Consider the following 9,575-nt stretch of genomic DNA (forward strand, 5'->3'; position numbering starts at 1 on the left):
AATGCAGTAATTTCAAATTTGTTTTGATTTCATTCAAATACAATGAAAGGGGCTTTCCAAAAGCAGCCATATCAGGAATGGGAAGAAGTACCTCTGTTTTAAAACAAACCCATGCTATCATTCTCAAAATATTGCCTGGATTTTCTAGAAGATAATCCTCCATTTTAATATAAAAGAATATAATAACATAAATAGTATAATAAAACAGAAAAGTAGAAACAAGCAAATCAACCCCCCATTTCTACGCCATTCCATAAGGGAACAATGTCTAATGGAAAAAAAAAAGTCTCTTTAGGAGCATGCTATTATTATGCTATTATTATTAATAATGCTTATTTGATAACAAGTATCCAACATTAACATCTGAATCTCCTTTTGTTTTAGGTGTTAAAGGCAGCAATGCTCAAAAGACAAGGGTGCTTGCCATTTTCTATTTTAGCTAAATGCTTAGCTTGGCTCATGCTTAGCTAATTTTTACACCGGGTATCTGATCTGTGTTGACCATGTGTGTGTGCTGGGAAGAGCTGAAGTGGAAGGGATTAGTRAAAGTTCTGTAAATCAGCAATTCCCTGTGTCATTTGATGATACCTGGAGCAAAAGAATGCAGAGAACCAGCTAAGTTGGGAAGAAAAGAGTTTAACACATGCCCAAGAAATTACTTCAGTATTGTCCATTCATTGTGATGCATACTGCGGGAGTCTAGCAGATCAAGTAGTAATAGAATATTGTAGAAGCAGCACTGTAATACACATGGCCAAGTAAAAGTACTTGTGACATCTTCTAATTCTGAAGTGGCTAATTTTAGCATTATATTGTATTTTTAGTAGTAGTTCCTTGTGTTTGTATGCCTGGTTAATATATAGCTAGCTGTATTGGCTAGAAGACCATTAAGAGAAGCATCCTCTTAATCACTGCCAAACAGATATATGAGACCACTGAAAGAACACATATTAAAATGACCTAGTCTAAAATTTGTATGAGTGTCCACTTGTGTTGCTATTTAGAGTATAGAGTATGATATGCCAACGTAAATCACTGAAGTGTTGCTACTTACCTAGATGAAACAAAATCAGACCCTAAAAGTTCACTAGAAGTCTCAGTAGTACCAAAGGGACTGTCACTGGAACATACGCTATAGGAAGTACAGGTAAAGGCTGGAACTCTTAACTCATTAGAAAAGAAGAAAAATGAAAGTATTTACTGTAATGTAAAACAAAGAATCTCAGGTTTAAAGGAAGGAAAGCAACTAGTCACCAAGAATTAATTTCTTGACACCTCCCCCCTTGCTCTGTTTACCCATTTTAGTCACTGGAGAGCTTTCTTTCTGAGGATCTTGAAAAGTGACACTATGGTATCAACATATAGTGAGGGCATTCAGGATTCCAATTAGTTGAGGCACTATACATGAAGCCAACATACTAAACTTCTCTGGAAATCATTCAGAAGCCCGAAGAGGACAAAGGGGAGGTCAACACTGGTGCATTGTGAGTTCTTTGAGAAACACCACTTAGTAAGCAAGCAACTCAATTTTGAACTTGTTTGAATGTGTTTAAAAAAAAGTTTCATTTAGGTCAAGCAGGCCTCAGATTTGCTAGATTCCATAACTCTGTGCCACTCTGATTCTGATATTAATTTTGTGGCACACACATTTCCCTTAATCTTAGTATTAAATATTTATCAGTCCATTTAATTATGTCCCATTGATCAAGCCACCATGCTATACATTATATGCCTTGCAGGCACTCTTGATAACATGATCTACAGAGCTATACTGATTTAGCAATTTACCTTCACATATTTGTCCACTGTGATCAGCAAAGACAACAGTATGGAGCTCTTGCTGTATACTGTTAAAAGGTAGCTACAACTTAAAACAGGAGTTCCCAGTAGGAAAAATCTGGTTGTAATCTGCTCAGGCCATAACAAAATCCTAATATGTAGGGGAAATCTCAAGTCATTTCAGTTACTGTAGTTTCTGGTTGATGGACATTCTCAGAGAGTTTTGTTCTCTAGTAAAAGTAATAGAAAAAGAAATCAACTTCCTTGCTTCATATAAAGTTTCACAAACACGCAAACTAGCACTCTAAAATAAAAGAACAGACTAGTTCTCATTTGTTTGCAACTGGGGACTTTTGCCTCAATCAGCTGTGCTCTTGTTGAGCACAGAGAATTTCTTAGCAATTACTGAACAACCAACGGAAGGAGATGCATCCTGGTCTTTGTTCCCAAAGAACTCTATAGTTACTTTTTTATTACAAAATATAATGTCAAAAAGTACCTATGTGAAACAGCCATTTCCTGATTGCAAAAATCTTAGAAATGCTGCCAATGTTAATTGTTCTTGATGACTCTAAGCCTGCCAACATAGTTGTTGGAATAATTTTCCAGAAAGCAGAAGACCTAGTATATTTGAGAAAAAGGAATCTTCACATCTGGTTTTAGTCTTACTGCAAGAAGTCTTGTTTCAACCAAGGTCCATAAACTCTTATACACAAAGCCCATAGACTCTGTTCATGCTCCCTAGTTTTCTTCGTAGTTACTTCCACCGGAATGTCTCCTGACTTTAAATAGTACAATATATGGTAGCACTACATTCTTGCCATCTTGAAGTAGCAAAGTCACTTTTTGTAATTGCTATACTTAAAAGGCTAGTCTCTGCAAGTGTAACTCTACACTTCTGCTACCAGAGATTTGGATGTAGAGTTTATATGCAAAACTAGATATGATGACATGTCTGCCATTTTATTTGCTTTTTGATTGGGTTGAGTCATTCAGAGCTTTGATCGAAACAATAATTTAAATAGTTAAAATATGYGTCAGACTGACCATCTGAACAATAATGATAACAGGACTTTATTTTCAGCTATGTTTCTTTCACAAAGGTCATTTACATAAAATTGGTGTGGATAACAAAATCTTATTACCCTATATTTGTCCTCTCAACTAATAATACTACCTTAATACAGAAATAACTAATATTCTAAAAAAAAAGAATCTTTGTGAAAGGGTTTTTTTTTCTAGTGCACAGTAACTTCAAAACCAAAGTACATTTTGAGTCAGACTGAAAAATGAGAAGAGCTGACAGAGAACTGTATGTGATTAGGAAAAACTCAGCTTCCATGAAAGAAACCAAAACCATATCACAGAATTACTATGCCCACAGGCTGGCTGAGAGACACACGACCTTAGAAGAAAGATCACATCATGTCTGTACTTTCAGTAATTCTGACTACAGCTTCTGGAAGAGAATGGCAGATTTACATGTCATTCTCCACAGAGAAAATCCTTGACAGAGATTTTATTATCTAAATGTTATTTGTTTTATGTCCTTCCTYCTATATCTTGCTAGAAATGGAGAAGCTCAAGGGTGTATCCTCAGAAATCCAAATGGATAGCCACTTGATAATTAGAGCCGTAAAGAAAGCTGTGGGTTGCAAAGATCAGCCAGATTTTGATATCACATGAAGASTGGGGCCTTTTAGAAGTCCTTCATGCCCTCTCTTCCCTTCATGCTTCTCTAGCTGTGTTTTAATTTAATGCAGAAGTATTTTCTGCTGCTCTTGTTTGTTGGAATAATCATACTGCTAACTTAAAATGACCCACAACAGCATTAATTGTTTTGGGCTCCTCTTCCCACCCCCAAGCCATAACACTGATGGAAATTAATTCACAAGCACCAGCTTTGAGTTTGGCTTGGTCTTACTTCATGTCAAAGTCTGGTCTGGAGTTTATAAAGCTCATTGTTTTCCCTCCCTAAATACAAACTGCAGGAAGGCTTCTGTGAAACCATCAGTTATATGAAAGGACCAGTAAAAAGCAGAAAAGTAAGTACATACTTGCCTTAAAGCTATCAAGTTTCTAGATGTACAGAACGTCCAACCAGAGAATTTTTCTGGTTTCCTCTGTACAAGAAAAACATGGAACTACTGAAGAGTCTCCAGCATAGGACTACAAAGATGATCAGAGGAGTGGAGAGCACTCGCCTATGAGGAAAGGCTGCAAGAGCTGGGCCTATTTAGCCTGGAGAAGAGAAGACTGAGAGGGGATCTTATTAACATCTACAAATACCTTAAGGGAGCATGTCAAAAAGATGAGCTCAGACTTTTTCCAGTGGTGCCAAGTGACAGGACAAGAGGCATTGGGCAAAAACTGAAGCACAGGAAGTTCCAAATATAAGGAAAAAAATTCTATACTGTGAGAGTGACAGCACACTAATAGCTTGCCTGAAGAGGTTGTAGAGTCTCCTTCTATAGGAGATATTCAAAACCTACCTGGATGCAATCCTGTCCAATGTGCTCTAGGTGACCCTGCTTGAGCAGGGGGGTTGGACTAGATGATCACCAGAGGTCCCTTCTAACCTCAACCATTCTGTGTGATTCTGTAATAAAAAGCAGCAAGTTCAAATTCACACTTTATTTCATAATTTCCTCTACCTCAGGTTATGTTTTGAACAAGTCATAATTACAGTCAAATAAGTTTGTTCAAGGTTTACATTATTTGATTTTGACTGTATAAATAGTTATTCTTTGTGGTTTTGTTATTGGCATTATCTGGCACATCAAAGATCTTGTTTTTCAGCTGCCTACAAGGTGGTCAAATTTTGAAACGTTCAAGCAGAACATTGAAAAGGCGGACATTTGCCTCAATCTCAACTCTAGCATTCCCCTAGTAGAGGATAGCTCTTGTGTCAGGAATGCACCTTTTGAGAAAGTCTATCCAAATCCGAATAAGTTAAAGCCTCAAAAAATATTAGCTTCCCTAACCTCGATAGTGATTTTTTTTTTTGAGTAGTTAAATCTCTAGCAAATCAATTCTCACTAAGCATTCTTGAGTCTCTCACAGCTGCTAAAGCTGCCTGCAGTGCAATCATTGTGTTCCAACCTGAGGTTTCAGGAGCAAAAACAGACTTTCTCTATAGCAATTTCTCCTCACCAGGATGTGACCAGGAACTGGAACCAAGAAGAGGAAGCGTCTCTCTTTTGCACTCAAGGAGATCTTCATGCTAAAGTTTTGAAGGGTGCCACATAATTCATTTAGAGAGGACAAACATAATCAAYTGGAAGAATGAAAATGCTTACCTTGGAAGAAACTCACAAGAGCTGGAGAGGAAATATCAGCTCACTAGGGAGGAAGAGAGCTGATGAGAGAAGCTTGAATTGACTGGGTAACACAATTAAAAACTGTATTAGAGGGAGTGGGCATATGCAAAGAAATTTTAAAGATAGCTTTTCTTAAATTTTGAGTATTTGACTTAGCACCTTTAATGGTGTTCTTGTACTCCAGTGTAGATGTTTCGTTTGAGATTCACTTATTCATTAAAACTGAAATCTTAAACCATCCAATTCAGTTTTCACTTACAGTTTTCAGAAAATGTTATTTTTCTGTGAACATAATCAAAGGAGAAGAAACTCTTACCCTTAACAATTTCCAGTCCATATACTCCTGCAGAAGATGCTAAACAAATAACATCTGTGAGAATTACTATCAAGTGAGAGATCCAAGCATAGGATAGGGCCAAAATGAGAGGTGAAAGAGGCTTTTGCAGAGCTTTGTCATTTCACAAAGATCTATTTTCAGATATTTTGCTGGTGTGAACTGACAAAGAGGCCAAGTTCATTTACTTTAGTAAAGTATTTAACCCCTGAAGTTCATCTGTAAGTCAATAAACAGTTCCCAAAGACACCAGCTGTTTCAGGATGAAACATCATTTTATCATTTACTGGAAATTACTTATGATCTTACCACACTCCCTATATTAACTGACTTTTTACTTTAGGAATAAACACACTCTTTTAGAAGATTACTGAAGCTCTTAGCCTTTCATTTCCTTCTGTTAACAGAAACTTTACACAAATATAAATCCAGACAGAAACTAATGAATTCATCAGAGTAACTCTGGATCTATACCACTAAGAAGGAGCGGAATCTCACTCAGACTGAAATAATGAGGAGATAAGCCCAAATTTCCCTGGAACTACTTGTTAATTACCTCTTGTGCAAATATTTTATATTTGTTAATTGCTAAGTAACTGYTAATGTTATTGTTGCAATTCAAATGTGCTCTGGGTGTATGTCTGGGAAGTTAAACAGAGAAATTGAAAAAGCACCAAGAATTCCAATTCTCTGTATTTTGATTCAAAATCGAAAACAATGTTTGGGGAAGACTGTTTATGTGGTTAAAACACAGGAGTGGGAGTCAGTTTCCAGTTCTGTCACTTTTTGGGTAACTCAATTTATTTCTTGGTATTCTGGCTCTTCTCATTTAAAAGCTGAGGTTTATAAAATTTATCTATTAACAGACAAATATTGAATATATATGGATATATACAAAAGAAAAAATTGGAAACATGAAATAATTTGTATTAAAAATTAATGTCAGGATATTTCAGGATCACTTTTTTTAATAGCATAAAACTTTTTACATGACTACACTTGAAAATCTGAGAAYAGAAAATCTAGCATCTTATTTTCCTCTTCCTAGCAGTATATTTTTGCTCTGCAGTAACCAGTGGAATACACAAGGTGAAGCACAAACCATTGGTCTGCAATTAGCCTGGAAGCTGATCAAATCAGGGGTTTTAACCCAGAAGAGAAGGCAAAAGGTTTCTCTTGTGTTTTCAGATTTGACAGTCTGAAAACAAATGTTTCTTCTGGGCTRTGAAAACACAAATTCCAAAGAGATGAAAGCTACAAAATCAAAGTTTGCAAATTGTTCAAACAGCAAGCCCACACCAAATGCAGATGTTTCATCTGAGACTCTCAAAAGAGTTCTGAAGACAGTCATTCTTTGACATACTGATAGCTAAACAAAATAAATAAATCAACGCTACACTCATTCACGAATCTTGGTATTAATTCTTGTAACGTACTGACAGCAAGAAACACCTGATCCTGAAATATCACTGAAACTATCTTATAGGCTGCGCAAACAGACAAAATAACACTAATGGCAGCCTACTGCTGCTGAGAAACAGAGATTTGACACTTCTTTGTCAAAACCAATTACAAATGCATTATTTACTGCGCCATATTCATTTAATTATGCAAAACTGGATCAGGGTTATACACAGATAATACAGTCAGAAAGGGGAACTAAACCACCAGCTTTACCATCAAAGCATCAGGTGGTTATCACTCAGGCCAGAAGAGAACTAATACAAAGACACAGCTGCACAGACTGAGCCAGCATGTTTCAATTGCTATGAATGGAAAAAATAAAATACAAATAAAGTCAAGAATGCTGGGTTTCACCTTGGCTATTTAGACTGCTTATGGCTCTGAGGTATGAGCAACATACCAGTTTTCAATTTTGCCAAATACATATTATTCTTCCAGTATATTCTTCCACTGAAAAATCACATGAATCACCCACACAGAGTAGAGAATCTCTGCCTTCTCCTTAAGGGATCCTTTATGCCCCAATGCAGGAGACAATTAGGAACAGACTTCCATCTCTTTCTGGGCACATTTGAGTTCTCTCATCCGACCCCTGACTAAGATTAGAACATTTCACCTTAAAAACATTAGCACGTAAATCTCCCAGTTTCTCATTTAATGGAAACGCAAAGTCAAGCTCAATCAGTTATAGACCCTTGTTTTCCAAAATGTGAGGGAATTCCTTTTCCTCAGGGAATACTGTCTGTCTCAGGCACATGGTGTTGCCCCTCTCCTCCCTCACCAATACCTACGAAGACAGATCTCCCCAACTCTTGGCTTCAGGCCAGACAGTTTGCATTAATAGTACACAACTCAAATAACTGGGGACAATCAATAAGGATTTTCTTATGTTAGTAKCAAGCTACATCTAACAACACCGCTACCTCCAGGAACAGAGGCAAGCTATCCCAGAGCCCTATGCCTGCACAACGAAAGCAATATTCATACTATTTTGTGGCTAAGAACATAGTCCTGGAATTGGTACACTGTTGGAGCCACTATGTCCCATCACACCATTTTGACTCCCAACTCATCAAAAGTCTCTGCTCACCCTGTATTTCTAGCTTCCTTATTCACTCCTCCTCTCCACATTCCCAGAATTTCATGCCTTCTGCCTCCTCCCACACATCTCTTATCACTCTTAACTTAGCAGAGCCTCACCTCTGCTTAGTCCCCTCTTCAAAAACCCCCCAGCCTCTCAACCTCCCACCTTTTTCCTAAGCCACAATCCCAACTTCCCAAGCACACTACCTCCACCCTGTGTTCTCCCCTAGAAGTGCAAATTTCAGCACTGGCTCAATCACAGCTTACAGTGCAACAGAGTCCACAGCCCAAGGGCAGAAACTGCTTTGTACAAGTGAAATAAAAGTTTTCTACCAATAAATAGATGAATTCTCTTCCAAGATAGCCCAGGTTACAAGTTACCGCATCTCAATCACCCTCCTTCAAGAAAAGGCAAAGTATCTTGGATTACATAACATTTACTATAGGGCAAAGCAGCTGTGCAAAACCTTGTTACTGCACTGTAACTCATCTGTGTATCTACACTCAAACTAGTTCTCATAGCACATTGTTCAAAAGCTGCAGCTTGTCAAGGCCTATCACATATCATATTCCACAGACAGATGGATGAAGCTCGTATTTCCTTTGTCAGCCTTTCGGGTTAAGATTTGGCCCCCTATCCAGGACATAAAAAAAAAAAAAAAAAAAAAGAAAAGTTTTCTGAAAGCATAACCTCACTTTCTAAAAATGAGGTTTTTGTTATTCCTTGTGTAATTATGCTAACTAGGATTTATAACTTATTTTGACATCTTGAATACAATCAGCATCCACACTGCTTGGCACATATCCTCACTGATCTCCCACAGAGTGATTGTGAGAAAGAGATGGGGTGCACTCATTTACAGCAGCTGTACCTCATATGAAGTTAGAGCTTTTATTTTTTTTTATTTACTTTTATTTATTTTTTTATGATGCTGCCTTGAAATGTAATTCTGATCAAAAGCATGACTACATATGAACCACCTTCTTACTAGAAGATGAGGCCTCTATGCATGTCCATGGTCAGGTGCCCTGATTAAAAAATAAGGTTTTACTCACTTTCAGATCTCTTTTCTCTCTTCCAAAGAATCAGTGCAGCTAGGTGGTGGTGGTGGTGGGGAGTCTACATTCAATTTTGGATCCCATATCAACAATGCTAACCAACCTCCAGGCATAGAATCTTTGCTAATGACAATTACAAATGGAAAGAGAATACCAAGTTGGTAAGCAGAAAAAAAAAAAATCTATTTCTGCATATTATCAACTACAAAATGAGTAAATGCAATCTGGGATTGTTACAACACATTGTCCTAGGCACTCTTCAAAATAAAAACTGAATGTACACTCCAGTTAAGCTCCACTGGAAAGCCTATGTACACTGGTTAGATTCCCTGTGCAAAAAAGAGATCATGATATACCATGATATACACTTATTCTGCACTGATAGGAATATATAACTACACAAGCAACATAGAACCATCACGTCATTCTCTAAGTTAATATGTAAATCAGATTCTTTGCTCCAAGAGAATAACAAACAAAAAGCAAAGTAAATAATTTTCTATACCAGTTCAGACAAGAAAGTGAATCAAGGTGCC

This window comes from Rhea americana, unplaced genomic scaffold (assembly GCF_003343005.1).
Source record: "Rhea americana isolate MKP2758 unplaced genomic scaffold, rheAme1 scaffold_293, whole genome shotgun sequence".
In the NCBI taxonomy this organism is placed as follows: domain Eukaryota; kingdom Metazoa; phylum Chordata; class Aves; order Rheiformes; family Rheidae; genus Rhea; species Rhea americana.